At 45.2% G+C, this 15,467-nt stretch overlaps 1 pseudogene; it reads right to left on the bottom strand.

Annotated features, from left to right (window-relative positions):
- Window positions 1-11,085: 11,085 nt before the first annotated feature.
- Window positions 11,086-12,214, bottom strand: LOC127044433 (olfactory receptor 52R1-like; annotated as a pseudogene).
- Between the last annotated feature and the right edge of the window lie 3,253 nt (window positions 12,215-15,467).

The following is a 15,467-nucleotide window of genomic DNA, read 5'->3' as shown; positions in this document are numbered from 1 at the left end:
GGGCACCAGGAGTGACATGTTTGGCCATGAGAATGTGGAAATGCAAGGGGGACATTGTAGCCAAACCGGTGTAATGATAAAGGAGAAGAGACAGGTAAAATAAACGGCTAAGGATGAAAAAGAGGTGGGAGCTGCAGGTCCCAAATCCTTGATCCGGGCATCCTTTGTGGGGATAACTGAAGATGGCCCTGAGGTCTGGGTATAGATCATAGTTTATAAAAAACACATCCAGACCAAAACAGCAATACACAAAGAGGCTGTAGTAACTACTAATGCGGATGTCGGCACAGGCCAGCGTCTCCAATGGCTATCAGGTGACAGTACAAGTGGGGGACGTGTTAGTTTGTATAATATGGCCACCTGTCTCCTATGAAAGGGAAAGTATATGTGAGCATGGAACCTCGCAGCACCGACAGTCCAGGCCAATCTGGGCCCCACAAGAGTTTGTTAGTATAGTGGATATCTCAGGGGATCACAGATGGCCACGTAGTGATCAAAGCCCTGACACTAAAATCCCAGACTCATCATTGAGCAGCAGTGAATGAAGAATATCTGGGTGAGGCAGGCATCTGACATTGATCTCCCTGGAGTTGAACCAGAAGATGCTCAGCGTTTGGGAGGGGTGGATGTTAAATAGAACCAGGTCGGTGACAACCCAGCATGCAGAGGAAATAGTACAGGGCCCATGGAGGCTCGGCTCCTTCTTCACAATGAACAATATGATGGAGTTCCCCAAGATGGCTATGACGTATTTGCACAGAAGGGAATGGAGAGCCAGGGTATGCGCTGCCTCCAGGCCAGGAATGCCCAGCAGGATTGAAGGTGGAGGGGTTGGTGAAGTCGGTTGTGTTGGAATCTGACATGGAGTAGTGGAGAAGATGTCCATATCTGACGGCAGAACTGGTTTCCTGCATTTACCATATCTTTCCCTCATTTACTGTATGTGATCAGTGTCTACGTTGATGGTCGCATTGCAAATGCCTGGATGGAGAGACAAAGTTAATATGAAATATTATGTGTACTACCAGAAGTGTTTGTTATGAGTGAAGCAGATTGTCCTCTCCTGACATACTGAAATATGACCTGTTAAAAATTCAGATAAATGAATTATGAAAAAATGACCTTACTAATGCCAATTCCATATTTTATGGTGCTCTGTGAGACAATAATTTCTACATGTTGTGTTGCTGGAAACCTTAATAGGCATCAGCAGGAAACACGAGTGTGGCTATTGGTTATCCATCACTGTTCCTTAATGCAATGAAAGCCAGGCTAGAGAGTCCATGCGAACGGAGTTCCCCCCATTCCCTTGGTTGCTCAAAATCTAAGAATTGAAAAATACTAAACCGTTGACTAAATATGTACCAGTAGGGAAACATCCCAACTAGAGCACGTCTCAGGGGAAAGACCTGGCATCACTGATAGCACTTGGCTCATTCACAGCAGTGGCCAAAACAAAGACAATGTTTGGATGCCTAAGGAATGGGATGGAGAATAACCTGCTCTGGACATGTGCTCCATTTTGGTCATGCAGTCTCCATAAAGGATATAGCAAATGAAAGGGGATTTCCAAGGCAGGCTATGAGAATGGGGGAGGCTGCCATATGCAGACTGAAAGTCTGGGACTGTTTAGTTTAGAAAAGAGACAAAGAACGGGGCTTATGATAGAGGAGAGGTAAACAAAGGATGGAACTGATTACATTCAAATGGACAAACAGAGAACAGCTCCCAACCAGTACATCTATGGACACTTTTGTTTTCAGAAGAGCTAATTCCCCAAAGCTGAAGCATGTTGTCAGCAAAACAGATTGGGAGGAGAAATGTCCAGAGAACAATGTGAATGACAATTGGGTGTTTTTTACGAAGATTTAATTAGATAGCTAAGAAGCCACAATACCACAGTTAAGAGTGTACACAACTTTGGCTAAAAATTCTGTTCAGTGGAAAGTGAAGGCAGCAGTTAGGGGAAAATGCAATATATCCATATATAGAGAGACACAAACAAATAACTGGCTCTGAAATCTAGGGGAGAAAGGCAGAGCAAGGCCTAATACCTGGAAGATGAAGCCAGACAAATAGCAGCTGGAAATAAGAGTCACATTTTTAGTCCTGAGGGCGATTAACATTTGTAGGAAACAGCAAAGGGAAGTGATGCATTCTCCAATTCTCCATGTCTGTAGAGCCAGACTGGATGTTTTTCTGGAAAATCTACTTAAGGGCTTGTCTATACTTTAAATGCTACAGTGGCTCTGCATTACTGCTTCAGTGTAGACACTGCTTTCACCCATGACAGGGGTTCTCGTGTCAGTGTAGGTAATCCACCTCTCCAAGAGGTGGTAGCTAAGTAGATAGAAAACTTCATCCATTGATCCCAACGCCAACTATATCGGGGTGAGGTTGAAATAGCTAAATCTCTCAGGGGTGTGAATTTTTTTTTCTGTTTGTGTTGCAGAAAAAAAGGAAATATAATTTATGGAGTTTGTAGCATGCAAATCAAAGGAGTACTGTGTCTATTTTAGTTGCAAATGTGTAAGAAGGACATAGAGAATCTGGAAATGACCAGAGGTCATATAAGCGAATGCTGAAGGAACTGTGTATGTTTAGTTTGGAAAAGAGGAGATTGAGGAGGACATGACAGTGGTCTTCGGATACTGGAAAGGCTGACCTAAAAAAGATGGAGAACAGTTGTTCACTCTTGCCACAAAGGGCAGGGCAAGAGGCCATGGGTTCAAACTACAGCAAAACAGATTTAGATTAAAACTCAGGATAAACTTCCTAAATGTAGGAACAGGAAGCCAATGGAACAGACACCTGGGGAAATCCTGGAGGCTCCTTTACTGCAGGTTTTCTAAAGGAGGCTGGACAGTCATCTGTCCTGGATGGTTTAGACACAATAAATTCTGCATCTTGGCAGGGGGTAGATTAGCTAACCCTCGTGGTTCCTTCTCCCCCTGTGGCTCTAGGATTCTATGATATAAAATCCAGGTGTAGACCAGGCTTTAGTCAAACACAAGTTATTAGGTTCAACACAGGCGTAACTAGGTGAAATTTAATGCCCCATGTTATACAGGAATTGAAACTGGATGATCGAACGGTCCCCTTCTAGCCTGATACCCTATTAATCTATCGATAATAAAAGTGGGTCAGGCATTTATATTTACTCTGTCTTACAACAGTGAGCAAGGAAAGGGAACATTGAATTCTATTGGAAGTGTGAATATATAACTCTGAAAAAAGTGTTTTTTTTCATATAATCCATATTTGGCCTGTGGAACTCCTTACCACAGACGTTACTGGAGCAAAGAGTTAGGCTGAATGGGATTCACTAATGGATTGGACATTGTAGGTGGTGCTGGTGGCATCACCGTTAGTTAAGGCTGTCTGACACCTTCTATTAGAAAACTTCTTTTCAGTTTGTTAAACTTTCAGCATTTGGACTGAAAATTCACACATGGTTTGTCTGTTTCCAGGTGAATTGTTTTTTTTGTTTCTGGCATAAAGTTTGATCTGACTTCTCAAATGAAGCTAGGAGACAAGATGTGTTGCCCATGTTGAAAAATATGTATAATTGTTTAAGTGGTGAGCCTAAGCAGCTCCATGGAGATAAAAGTCAGGTAACATCCCCGCCGGCCTTTAACAACCAGAGCCCTGAAATGCAAGTGCAGGAGGTGACAATCTCTCTGCATTAATACATAACTGGCTTCTGAGGCTTTAACTCAGTTCCTACTCCAAGGAGAATTTTGCCTCAACGGGGCCTCAGAATTTGGCCTTTTATTGTACATCCTGAAGGATCTACTGTGAGACTGAAATGCAGTAACCTTAGGGTTGGAGGCCATCAGTCCAGGAGGGCCCAGCAAAGAGGGACATTTTAGCCCATGATACTGAGGCAAAGTCAACCCCTGTGACGAGGGCTCTTGGATCTTTACTGCCTGTGCAGAGCAAAAAGGACCAGAGACCTATTATTGATCCAATCATGCCCACATTGCACTGGGTTTCTTTAGCAGGTCAGCTCCTCAGCAAGAGATGGTACCTGTGAATATTGAGACGGAAGCGTCTTCCCAAGGAATCCCCCTCAGGTAGCCGAGTCCCACACCTCTCTCGCTCCAGCATCTACAGCAACATCCCACGCCAAGAGCTGACAGAGGGGTGTGCTCCAATTATAATATAGCTTTGTGCAATCCCAGGGGAGTTTCTTGGCCTCTAGCAGAGAAGTGGCACCTGAATGTCAACAGGCTGGAGACAAGCCTGTCTGCGCTACTGTGCTCTTTATCTAACAATAGGAGTAAACAGTAATTAAGGGACCTTCCCAAAGGGAGATGAGAACTCTAGGGCTCTGTGCTGAGTCAGAGAGGAATTGGCTGCTCTGTGTATTTGTATATATTTACAACTGATAGGGATAATGCTTAGAACTCAGTAGGGTCTGATACCCTGTAAAGTCTCAGGCGGGATGGGTAGATAGCAGACAGAGAGATCTATAGAAAGATGCCTGAGGGGAGACACCAGCACCTTGTGCAGTACACGGTGCTGTTGCTAAGGATCAGAGTAATCTCACTATTAACTCTCATCATACTGTGCAGCACCTTTCATTGACGGATGTTCAAAACACATAATAAAGGATAGTCACTATTACCCAGCCCCATTAAACAGATAGGTAAACTGAGGTACAGGGAGATGTTATATTGCCAAGGTCATAGAGATTGGGTGGCAGGATGATCGACAGAACCCAGACATCCTGACTTCCCTGCCAGAAGCATGGTCTCTCTGTCACACCAAGGGGGAAATGGACTTCTGATCTGGCAGGGGCTGTTCATTGGGTGGGATGCAGAGGAAAGCCTGGAAGAGGGATCCGAAGCCTTTGTAATCCTCTCAAAGTGAACCTGAGGTTTTCAGAACTAGCTGCAGTTGGTGAGCTCCCTGCTCCTGTGAGGTGCGAACCCCGGGACTCCACTACTGCTCTCACTCAGTAACCTGCCAACGCAGTATGATGGGCTGTAACTTGGGGGAACACGCTGCACACCCATGTTCATCCTCATAATCACAACAAGGAGTCTGGTGGCACCTTAAAGACTAACAGGTTTATTTGGGCATAAGATTTCATGGGTAAAAAACCTCATTTCTACAGATGCATCTGTAAAAGTGAGGTTTTTTACCCACAAAAGCTTATGACCAAATAAATCTTAGTCTTTAAAGGGCCACTGGACTCCTTGTTGTTTTCATATATACAAACTAACACAGCTGCCACCTGATATTTGACACCCTTATTATATGATTGTACAGTATCCAATGCAAAGATTGTGATGTTGGGTGTCTGTGATGCCCTAAGGTGAAACTTTCACCTTTCGAATGTTCTGGTCTTTTGCACTACACAAGGCTCTTCACATCCTGCAAAGTGTAATAATCTGCTCCCTCTGCCTCACTGGGGCTATGTCTGCACTACACACCTCACAGCAGCACAAATGTACTGCTATAGCTGCTTGCTGCAAGGTCTGCTGTGTAGCCGCTCTACGCTGGCAGGATAGAGCTCCCTGCCATCATAATTAAACCACCCCTGTGCGGCAGGAACTGTTGTGGCTGGAGAGCGTCTCCCACCAACATGGGGCTGTCCACACAGGCACTTTCGTCAGTGAAACTTTTCTCGGTCAGGTCTGTGTTTTTTTCACAACGCTGGTAGAGAAAAGTTTTACCGACAAACGTGCCAGTGCAGACAAAGCCTGAGTTGCAGGCTAGTAAAGACACCCACTGTCCCAAGTCCTGCACTGTTTAAGAAGATTGCAATTCTCTGCCGCTCTTTTTCGCCACACGCAGCTGCTTGCATAGATATATCTCAAAACTCTGCCTGAATCTCTTCCCGGAGTCTGCTGTATTGCCCAAGAGTTTCAAGTCCTTGGGAGTTTCAGTTGTTTCATTTCCAGAATGTTGTTCCTCACAGCCCAGTGCTCCACACTGGAGAAATACTCCTGATTAGCCAGATGAGCAGACAGAGTGTTCAGCCATGGGAATCCAAATGCCCTCCAGCCAGGCCACTCCTGAACACACTGACTCAGCCTGGAACATTCAATTTCAATTCCACATGGGAGGGAATGAACCAAGCAGGAGAGAACAAATCCAGTGCAAACACTAATCCAGTCCCTAATCCAGGCCAAAACAGAACTGGAAATGCAGCTAGCAAGGGCTATGAAGGTTAACAAAAGGGTTTTTACAGGTATGTTAGCAACAAGAAGAAGGTCAGGGACAGTGTGGGCCCCTTACTGAATGAGGGAGGAAACCTAGTGACAGATGATGTGCAAAAAGCTGAAATATTCAATGGTTTTTTTGCCTCAGTCTTCACAGACAAGGTCAGCTCCCAGGCTGCTGCTCTGGGCAACACAGTATGGGGAGGAGCCCTCAGGGGTGAAAGAACAGGTTAAGGACTATTTGGAAAAGTTGGACATTCACAAGTCCATGCGTCCAGATTTAACACATCCAAGGGTGCTGAGGGAGTTGGCGAATGTGATCGCAGAGCCATTGGCCATTATCTTGGAAAACTCACGGCAATCGGGGGAGGTCCCGGATGATTGGAAAAAGGCAAATCTAGTGCCCGTCTTTTAAAAAAGGAAGAAGGAGAACCTGGGGAACCACAGACTGGTCAGCCTGACCTCAGTCCCTTGAAAAATCATGGTGCAGGTCCTCAAGGAAACCATTTTGAAGCACTTGGAGGAGAGGAAGGTGATCAGGAACAGTCGACATGGATTCACTAAGGGCAAGTCATGCAAGCAGCTGGGTTTGGTGAGAAAGACCAGCAGGAAACTGCTAACTTCTTATATATTTCAGGACTTGGGACCGTGGCCAGAGCATTGCTGGGAGCGGAGCTGCAGCAACCAGCACCAGAGAGGCCGGAGAAGCAGCCTAGGGAGCTGCACTGGAGGCAAAGGAGCGGCAGCAGTGCTGAGGCAGAGTGGAGCTGAAGCTGGAGCAGTCCAGAGCTGGGTGCATTGAGCAGCTGAATAGAGCGAGAAGGGACCCTGGGCAGGTGACAACCCTAGGAAGAGCTCACCCTATGGATGGGACCCCGGCCTCTTCATTCCCTCATCAGCCTGCCTGCCTGTCAATCTGACTGACCTGGAGCATTGGTCTCAATTGCCCTGGGGACTGTCAGTCTTAGCTTCCTGATTTCCCATCAGCTCTTTCTTTTGGTACTGGGAAATGGCCAACCAACCCCCCACCAAGGTTTAGTAAGGGACAACAGTCCCCTTACTCATGGCTGCAGTCCACAGAGGAGTGATGGACACCCACAGAACTGCGGCCAGGTCATTATCCACCAGGATGGGACAGAGCCTCCTAGTAAACTGGGCAAGGTAGAAAGCACTGCTCACAGATGCTGGTATGAGAAAGCTCAATGTCAGCAAGGAATCCAAGAACACTCCTCGACTATGGACTGTATTGCCCAGGTGTGGGTGTGAACCTTCAGCCAAAGGAGGCTTCAGTGTGTCTATCAACCCTTCAAAATACTTTGCTCTGCCCAGCATCACCTTTGTCTTGCTTGGATTCAGCTTCACCCAGCTGTTCTGTCCAAGACCTGGGCCATCTTGGTGATAATAGTTTGGTCGTACAGGATGGATAGGAGGAGATTGGTGTCACCTGCATACTGCTGGCATTTGAGTCCATGTTGTGTGACCAGTTCCCCACACAGAGGCTGCATGGAGATGCTGAGAAGCCCAGAGAGAGAACTGATCCATGTGGGAGTCTACAAGGGAGCGGTCTAGTGCTGGAGGTGCAGTTTCCCATGACCACTAATTGGGTGCATCCCTCCAAGAAGGATTCAGATCATTTTAGTGCATCCCTCTGGACTCCTGTTGCCTAGTAGGTTAGACAGAAGTATCTAATTTGCAACAGTGTCACATAATTCAAAGAGTTCAAGGAGGATGAGCATGGATGTCAATCCCCGGCCATGGATAGGAGGAGATCGTCCATCAGTGTTTCTAAAGCAGGGGAAGTGGATAGCAATGGATAGAAATGATTAGTTATAAAAGAGAAAATGGATAAGAGACGGAAATGGCACCAAAGACAAATCCATGGCTAGCAGGGCTGAGGAAAATAATAACAAGATTTTTTAGCATATTAGAAGCAAAGGAAATTCTAATAACAATGCAGGCCTTTACTAGATGGAGGTGGTAACACTCTTAACAGTGGTGCAGAGAAGGCAGAAACGTTCAGCAAACCTTTCTGTGCTGTATTTGGAAAGAAGCAGGATGATGCACTCAGGTCACATGAACTTCTTTCTAGTCCACTGGTAACTATGGGGGATGGTAAACGGCACCCAGTAGGGTCCACACGGAATCATCATCCAATGGGTTTTTTTCTAGTTTTTCATAACTGTCCTTAAGCACCTAAATGCCACTGATTTGGGCCTCTATGAGCCTGGCTCATGGGCTGGAGACAGGTGCCTATTTCCACCTGGGAATGGCAGTTGTGAGCCCTCTGCTGGAGCAAGGTGCACAGGACAGGTCAGGGCTCTCATCTTTCTGAAACCTGACCATTTATACCTGCCCTTTGTTCCCTATCTTTTAACCAGTTTCCAGTCCATGACAGCACATTCTCTTTTATCCCGTGGCAGCTTATTTCTAGCTCATCTAGTCTCTGTGTTTTTAAAGGGCTGGACCAAAACTCCTCTCTCTGTTCCCTCTTCTTGGAGCTTCCATTCCTTCCATGCCCACCCCTCTGTAGAGAAGCTGGAGAAATCTGGATTTTATATAAATACAGTTACTCCCTTCTTCTCTCCCTGTGAGATCTCGTTAGGTGCTGGTAGCCTTTAATGACCAACCTATTTATACACAGATGCCTCCTCCTCAGCCACTTGCCTCTGAGCACAAACCATGGGAGCAATGGGTACAGTAAAAGCCCAAAGACATAAGGATACAGATAGCTCATAAAATCAAAGGTGAGTTAATAGGGTTTCCACTCATCACCCTTTTACCCCAACAATCTGTTTTTTGGCTTCTGTGTCTGGGTGACATTTAGGGTGGCCCGGTACCCAGTTCTCAGCCGGGAAGTCAGGACAAAAAGGGGATCTGGCAGTGTCCAGTTCCTGCAGGGCTGGGTGAAGCCCCAGGCTATTAACCCATGCTAGCCCCTGCTGATCTGAAGCTGTCTCCTTTCTGCAGAAATGCTCCATGACATGCTGCAGCAGCTTCCAACCCAGCTCCAGAGCAGAGGGAGCCCAGCTGGCCAGAAGCACCATGGAGAGAAGTCAGGTGGGCTCTAGCCTGCCCTGAGTTTCATACCTGAGGTCTGCTCCTCACACCCTAGCCCCACATGGAGCTCTTAACTGCAGCACAGCTTGACTGTGGAATGTGTTGAGTTCTGTGAGGCTCCCAGCCTCTGCCTTTGTTTATAAACAGAGACAGGGTGATTCAGATAACAAAATGATTGTTCTAAATTAATTAACCATCATTTTGATGGGCAAGAAAGCATTGCCAGGCACTCCAGTTAAAAGATAGGAAACAAAGGGTTGAATAAATGGTGATAATGGAGAGAGGTAAAGAGTGGTGTCCCCCAGGGGTTTGTATGGGGACCAGTCCTATTCCACATAGTCATTAATGATCTGGCAAAAGGGGGGTAAACAGTGAGGTAGGAAAATGTGCAGATGATACAAATTTACTCAAGATAGGTTAAGTCCAAAGTTGCAAAGGGATTTCACAACGACTTGGTGACTGGACAACACAATGACAGATGAAAGTCAGTGCTGATAAACGCAAAGTAATGCAATATGGCAAAATATAATTGCAATTATTCATACAAAATGATGGAGTCAAAATTAGTGTTACTCATCAAGAAAGAGATCTTGAAGTCATTGTTCAGAGTTCTCTGAAAACATCTACTCAAAGTGGAACAGCAGTCAAAAAAGCGAACAGAAAGTTGGAATCACTAGGAGAGGGTTAGTTAATAAGACAATAAGATATTAACGTATCATTTTGCCTCTATATAGATCCATGGTATGCCTATATCTTGAATACTGTGTGTAGATTTGGTCACCCCATCTCGAAAAAGATATAATGGAATTGGAAAGGGTTCAGAGAAGGGCAACATAAGACTTGGACTTTTCAGCTATGAAAACAGTCGACTAAAGGGCAATATGCTATAGGTATATAAAACCACGACTGGTGTTGAAAAATCAAAAAAGGAATTGTTATTTACTCCTTCACAAAACACACAACTAGGGGTCACACAATGAAATTAATAGGAAGCATTATTTAAAGCACAGTCAACCTGTATAACTTTTTGCCACCGGATGTTGCCAAGGCTAAAACTATAACATGGGTCCAATAAGAACCAGATTAGTTCATGGAGGACAGCTCCACCAACGGCTAATAGCCAGGATGGGCAGAGATGATGTCCAAAGCCACAGTTTGCCAGAAGCTGGGAGTGGGTGACAGGGCATGAATCACTTGATGATTACTCTGTTCTGTTCATTTCCTTTGAAGCAACGTGCATTGGCCACAGTTGGAAGAGAGAATACTGGACTAGATGGACTATTGTCTTACCCAGTATAGTCATTCTGATGTCTTATACAGACCCCAGATGTATCTGTCATCTGCCATAACCTACTAGGCCCACTGCCCTCCGAGAACTGAGATAGAGCCCAGGAGTCCTGATGGGATCTCTCTGTGTGTACAGTTAGTAAAAAAGTAAGAATATACATTAAAATTTTAAACCTAACCAGTGTCCTTTAAGTGACTTGCCACAAGATGTCAGAACATGTTATTTTAGAGGTGAGTGGGTCTAATACTTATTTCTCTTTCTTTCTTTTATATAGGAATTAGATACAATGCTAATTGCTAAGTTATATGCCAAAATCCAAGAGATTTCAAGAGCACAAGAAGCCCATGGAATCATGTTCAAATTTCACCCACCCTAACAAAATCTGAAATGTCTCCCTTGCAGCTAAGGATGGGAGGAGGGAGGTGGAAATGATCCAGTGAGTGACAGGGGGAGGGGCAGAGAGGGGCAAGTGATAGGGGCAGAGCAGGGGCACAGCCTTGGCCGAAGAGGTAGAATAAGGGGTCAGGTCTCGGAGGTCCAGTTACCAGCAATTAGAAAGGTGGCCACTCAATGAATGTACATAAATTGATTCCTCAGTTTGTCATGCTGACACAGCGCAGTAAGATCAGAAAATGATTTGATGTCTTTTTGACTGGTCAGTAAGCGATTCAAGGAAGAGAGCAAAGCAAAACATCACCAGGCAGCTCTGCATGGAGCTCGCTCTGAGATCCAGAGCAGAAGAAGAAAACTTCAAGTCCCTTTATGAGTAAGAGCTGGAGCACCCTGTCCCGGATCCCTTTGGTCCTTACCCCATAGATGATGGGGTTTAACATGGGGGGAACCAGGAGGTACATGTTGGCTATGAGAATGTGAAAATGCAGGGGCACATTGTGGCCAAACCGGTGTGTGAGGAAGGAGAATAGAGCTGGGATGTAAAAGGCTAAGATGACACAGATGTGGGAGCCACAGGTCCCAAATGTCTTTAGCCTGGCATCCTTTGTGGGGAGGTGGAAGATGGCCCAAAGGATATGGGTGTAGGACACAGCAATAAAAGACATATCCAATCCAATAACAGAGAATGCCAGAAAGAGCCCGTAGTAACTACTGACATGGATGTCGGTGCAGGACAGCTTCACCACGGCTATGTGCTCACAATATGATTGTGGGATAATATTAGTTGTACAATATGGCCAACTTCTCGCTAGAAAAGGATAGGGCAGCACGAGCATGCCACTGCGCAGCACCACAGCCAGGCGATCTTGGCCACCACAGGGTTTGTCAGGGTGGTGGAATGTCTCAAGGGATCACAGATGGCCACGTAACGATCAAAAGCCATGGCCACGAAGATCCCAGACTCCATCCCTGAGAAGCAGTGAATGAAGTACATCTGGGTGAGGCAGGCACTGAAATCGATCTCCCTGGAATTGAACCAGAAGATGCTCAGTGTTTTGGGCAGGATGGATGTGGACATGATCAGGTCGGTGACGGCCAGCATGCAGAGGAAATAGTACATGGGCCCATGGAGACTTGGCTCTCTCTTAATAATGAACAAGATGGTGAAGTTCCCCAAGATGGCTGTGACATACATGGTGCAGAAGGGGATGGAGATCCAGATGTGGGCCGCCTCCAGGCCAGGAATGCCCAGCAGGATGAAGGTGGAGGGGTTGGTGAAGTCGGTTGTGTTGGAATCTGACATGGAGTAGGGGAGAAGGTGTCCAACTCTGAGGTAGAACGGTGTCTCCTTTATGCACTGTATGTTCCCCTGACTTCCTGTATATGAGCAGGGTCTAGGGTGATGGTCACAGTGAAAATGCCTGGAAGGAGAGATAATGTTAATTGGAGGACTGTCATAATCTATTCCCAGATTTGGACCTTAGCGTCCAAAATATGGGGTTTAGCATGAAAACCTCCAAGCTTAGTTACCAGCTTGGACCTGGTAAAGTTGCCACCACCCAAAAAATTAGAGTGTTTTGGGGCACTCTGGTCCCCCCCAAAAACCTTCCCTAGTGACCCCAAAGACCCAAATTCCTTGAGTCTCACAACAAAGGGAAATAAACCTTTTCCCTTCCCCCCTCCAGGTGTCCCTGTAGAGATACACAGAAGCAAGCTCCGTGAATCTAAACAGAGGGATTCCACCCCTCCCCCGTTTCCAGCCTTGGAAAACAGAAGTACCGAGAGCTAATCTCTCTTCCCCCCTCACGCAGAGGGAATGCAAAGTCAGGCTAGCAAATCTAACACACACAGATTTCCCCCTGACTTCTTCCTCCCACCAATTCCCTGGTGAGCACAGACTCAATTCCCTGGAGTTCCCCACTAAAGAAAAACTCCAACAGGTCTTAAAAAGAAAGCTTTATGTAAAAGAAAGAAAAATACATAAAATGGTCTCTTTGTATTAAGGTGACAAATACAGGGTCAATTGCTTAAAAGAAATATGAATAAACAGCCTTATCCAAAAAGAATACAATTCAAAGCACTCCAGCAACTACACACTTGTAACTACAAAAAAAAAGAAACCTATCTTTTTGTACTTACAACTGGGAAACAGAAGATTAGAAAGCCGGAAATAGAGAAATCCTTCCCATAGCCGAGAGGGACAGATACAAGACAAAGGACTCAGACACAAACTTCCCTCTACCCAGATTTGAAAAAGTCTTGTTTCCTGATTGGTCCTCTGGTCAGGTGTTTCAGGTTACTTCTTTCCAGGTGAAAGAGGACATTAACCCTTAGCTATCTGTTTATGACAGAGACACTAAATGTACTGCTGGAGGCTGTGGTAATGAGTGAAGCAGATTGTTCACTCTTCACACACTGAAAATGACATTTTCACTCTTCAGATAAATGAATTATGAACAATTGACACCAATAAGGCCAATTCTATATTTTATGGTGCTTCATGCAAGAATAATTCCTACATGTTGTGTTGCGAGAAACCTTAATAGGCAGCAGCAGGAAACACGAGAGTGGATGCTGGTTATCCATCACTGTTCCTTAATGCAAAGAAAGCCAGGCTAGAGAGTCCATTCTATAGGAATTCCCCGTTCACTCGGTTGCTTAAAATCTAATACTGGGGAAAAAACAAAAAGATTTGAGGAAAACATGTACCAGAGGTAGAAACTCAGGGAAAGACCTGGAAGTAACTGTGAGCAACTAACAGAAACATCAGCTCATTCTCAGCAGTGACCAAAACAAAGACAATGTTCAGATGCCTCAGAATGGGATGGAGAATACCCTAGTATGGACATGCACTCAGTTTTGGTCACTCAGTCTCTATAAAGGATATAGCCGATAGAAAGGGGATTTCAGCGACAGGCAAGGAGAATGGGGGAGGCTGCCATCTGCAGACTGAAAAGTGTGGGACTGTTTAGTTTAGAAAAGAGTCAAAGAAGGGGATTATGATAGTGGAGAGGAAAATAAAGAATGGAACTGATTGCATTCAAATGGACAAACATAGAACAGTTCCCAACCAGTAACTTCTATGGAAACTTTGTGTTTTATAAGGGCTAATTCCTCAAAACTGAAGCAAATTATCAGCAAAACTGATTGGGAGGAAAACATTTGAGAGAAAAGTGAGAACTGGGTGTTCTTTATTGGGAAAATTTATTAGATAGCTAAGAAGCAGAAATTCTGCAGTAAAGAATGTGAACAACTTTGGCTAAATACTCTGTTCAGTGGCAAAGTGAAGGCAGCAGTTGGAGGGGATATAAATATCTAGACACAAACACATATAACTGGCTCTAAAATCTAGCGGAGAAAGGGAGAACAAAGCCTCATGGCTGGAAGATGAATCCAGATAAATAACAGCTGGAAATAAGGCCAGATTTTTAGCCATGAGGGTGTTTAACATTTGGAACAAACTGCAGAGGGAAGAGGTGAATTCTCCAACTCTGCATGTCTGTAGATCCAGACTGGATGTTTTTCTGGAAGATCTGCTTGAGGACTTGTCTACATTTAAAATGCTGCAGTGGTTCTGCCTTAGCGCTCCGGTGTAGACACTGCTTACAGCAATGGCAGGGGTTCTCGTATCAGTGTAGGTAATCCACCTTGGCAAGAGGTGGTAGCTAAGTGGATAGAAAACTTCATCCATTGATCCCAACGCCAGCTATATCGGGGTGAGGTTGATATAGCTAAATCTCTCAGGGGTGTGCATTGTTTTGCAGTTTGTGTTGCAAAAAAAAAAGGAAATGTAATTTATGGAGGTACAGGATGCAAGTCAAAACAGTACTGAGTCTAATTTTAGTTGCCAAAGTACAGGAAGGACATAGAGAATCGGAAAATGACCAGAGGTCATATGAGCGAATGCTGAAGGAACCGGATATGTTTAGCCTGGAAAAGAGGAGATTGAGGAGAATATGGCAGTGGTCTTTGGATACTTGAAAGGCTGCCATAAAAAAGATGGAGAACAGTTGGTCACTCTTGTCACATAGGGCAGGAGAAGAGGCCATGGGTTCAAACTACAGCAAAACAGATTTAGATAAAATCTCAGGATAAACTTCTTGTTAGAACAGAAAGCAAATGCAACAGATGCCTTGGGAAACATGGAGACTCCTTTACTGCAGGTTTTCTAAAGGAAGCTGGACAGTCATCTGTCCTGGATGGCTTAGACACAACAAATCCTGCATCTTGGCAGGGGGGTAGATTCGCTAACCCTTGTGGTTCCTTCTCCCCCTGTGGCTCTAGGATTCTATGATATAAAATCCAAGTATATAATAATAGGAGATATACCAATCTCCTAGAACTGGAAGGGACCTTAAAAGATTGTTGAGTCCAGCCCCCTGCCTTCACTAGCAGAACCAAGTACTAATTTTTGCCTCTGATCTCTAAGTGGCCCCCTCAAGGATTAAATTCACAACCCTGGGGTTAGCAGTCCAATGCTCAAACCACTGAGCTACCCCGCCCCTGTTAGGCTTTAGTCAAACACAAGTTATTAGGCTCAACACAGGGGTAACTGG

This window comes from Gopherus flavomarginatus, chromosome 1 (genome assembly GCF_025201925.1).
Source record: "Gopherus flavomarginatus isolate rGopFla2 chromosome 1, rGopFla2.mat.asm, whole genome shotgun sequence".
Classification (NCBI taxonomy): Eukaryota; Metazoa; Chordata; order Testudines; family Testudinidae; genus Gopherus; species Gopherus flavomarginatus.
The sequence above is the reverse complement of the archived record's forward strand: the minus strand, read 5'-3'. Positions and strand labels throughout refer to the sequence as shown.